Source organism: Portunus trituberculatus, chromosome 29 (genome assembly GCF_017591435.1).
Source record: "Portunus trituberculatus isolate SZX2019 chromosome 29, ASM1759143v1, whole genome shotgun sequence".
Classification (NCBI taxonomy): domain Eukaryota; kingdom Metazoa; phylum Arthropoda; class Malacostraca; order Decapoda; family Portunidae; genus Portunus; species Portunus trituberculatus.
Genome location: NC_059283.1, coordinates 6,083,512 through 6,086,011, shown reverse-complemented (window position 1 = coordinate 6,086,011; position 2,500 = coordinate 6,083,512).

Here is a 2,500-nt window from a genome sequence, read left to right as displayed (position 1 = left end):
TGGTTATCAAAATTTATGGTAAAGACAGAGACACAGAGAGACAGAGGGAGACTGATTGTGGCGTACCTGTGTAGGATTTGTAGAATAGGTGTATAAAAAAGAATAGTTTCGGTGGTAAAGTGTAGCTAGTTTGGTTGGCTCTCAAAATCTATGGTAGACACAGAGACAAAGAGAGAGATGGATTTGTAGAGTATAGGTGTAGTATGGATTATGAAATTTGGCTGGTTAACTCAGAATTTATCGCAGTGACAAAGAAAGACAGAGAAATAGAGAAAGAAACAGAGGGAAACAGATGGATTTTGAATTGATTAATGTAGGATCAATAGAGTGTACGTATGTTAATTAGGATAAAACTGTAGCTTGTTTTTAATTAAGTTCAAAATTCCATAACTTTAAAAATTCTCAATGTATTTTTTATATTTTTCTTTTTAGGACTTACCACCTCAGAAGGCATATTTTTCCACATTTTTCCTTTGGCCAACATTCTTCACACACAAAAACTAATATACTTACGCGACTTCTAATGCTCACAATATTACTGCGATAACAACAAAACAAATACTCAACATGAAATGCACGGTTCTCTACATTTAGCGAATACAATAGTTTACAAGCTGGCGGGTACCGAGTATTTACAAACCACGCGGGAAAACACAGGTAATAAAGCAGTCTGATCGTTCATTATTCACATTTTCCATCACGCACCTGCTTGCACTGCTTGGTGATGCAATAAACCTCTCGAGAGCTTGCAGAATTTATGAAGCATCCGCAAAAACTCCTTCAATTAGAGCGCTAAACAGCTTCATTATTTTGGCGAGCACCTTTTCATCTGCAATACCGTGTCTAATAATTTCATTCAGCTAGGAATAATCATGCCAATTAGCTCAGTGGTGCATAAGGAGTGTGCGTGGCTTATCGGGGACCAGCCAATGCATGGAAGTAAATGGAGGTGTGTAGTGGAGGTAAATATTTATCGTACAGTGCAATCACCTCTTGAAATTGATGTGTTTTGCAGCGTTTCAGGGTATAGAGTAACTGATAAGGCAATTTTATCCTATGTTCCTTAGTTTTTAGTCTTCGTGAGTCTCTTGTTATGTGATCTCTTGTTATGCAGAATGTTTCAGATTAAAGAATACGCGTAGTGTTAATGAAAATAATAGTAAAAAAAAGATCAGTATCAGTATCTCTTATTGTGTTTTCAGTTCATGATCCTTGTGAATCTCTTAATAATAACCAGTGAATGAGTTTATATGCGAAGTGTTGTGTTATTCTAAATGTTTCGGACAAAAGAACAGCGAAAACGTCAGAATCAGACACTTACATCTTAACATGACTCCAGTTCTTAGTCTAGAAATAAACCAACTTATGAATTTATGTGTGATGTTGTATTATGCCAAACGTTTCAGGAAAGGGACTGTAATACAAGAGTAATAAAAAGAAATTAGCGTCTGGGACTTACCTGTTCGCATCATGTTCCCAGTTTTAAGTCCGTGGATCTCATAATAAAAAGTAATTCATGAGTTAAAAAATGTTGTGCAAGAATGTTAATGGTAAAAAAACAAGTTAAAATGTCACTATCAAACATTATTACCTCTTCTTATCACATCCACAGTCCTCGCTCCACAATGTAAAATTCACGACTTCACATATTAATTCCCATTCAAGTTTTAGACATAGAATTAACTGCACGACATCACTTCTTGAAGGCAACTCTACGTGTTTCCTAATCAGCATGGTGAGATCAATACAATCACACAAATGCATGTCACATCACCTGAGCACCTCCTAATTGGCAGTGTGGAAGGTGTGTTACCCTGCTTCAAAAACCTGCTTCTGCTGTGTTTGTGTATATTGAGTGTGTCTGTGTCTTGTCCAGTGCACGAGAAGAGTGGAGTGTAGTGAGGGAAGAGGGAGGTAAAGGGAAGATGTGGAGGGTGAGTGGGAGGGAGAAGAAAACAAGAAAGAAGTTAAGAAAGAATGGAGAGGATGAGTGAAGGAGGGAAGGGGCAAAGTAGAGAAGAAAAGAGCGATGAAGGAAGGATGAGTGAAGAGGATGAGGAAGAGCAAAAAGAAATTGAGTAAGAGGAGGAAAGAAGGAACAGGTAAATAACCACGTGTGAAGTAAAGAGCAGCATTATTTTTCCCCAAGAATAGAAGGGTAAATGCGTACGAAATAACGATCATTATTTCCCTCCCGGAATACCAGGGTGGATAAAAGCGTCCACAACATAAGGCCCCATCAGTCTCCTCGGGGCGCCCCGCTGCAGTGCTACTCGTCACCGTTTGTCAGGAAGTGGGAAGCGGCTGCCATGTTCCCTCTAATATGAATTTATTTATTATGATCATTATTACTCTTACACACACGGGGCAGGAAGGCGGCGGGGCTGCGGCGACGTCTCTCACCCGGGACGCTGCTCCGCGCTGCCCTCAAGGTCGCGTTAAATTTGAGGCTAAATTACTTGAGCTGGAGTGGTATTTGTATCGTGAGCCGAGGCTGGTT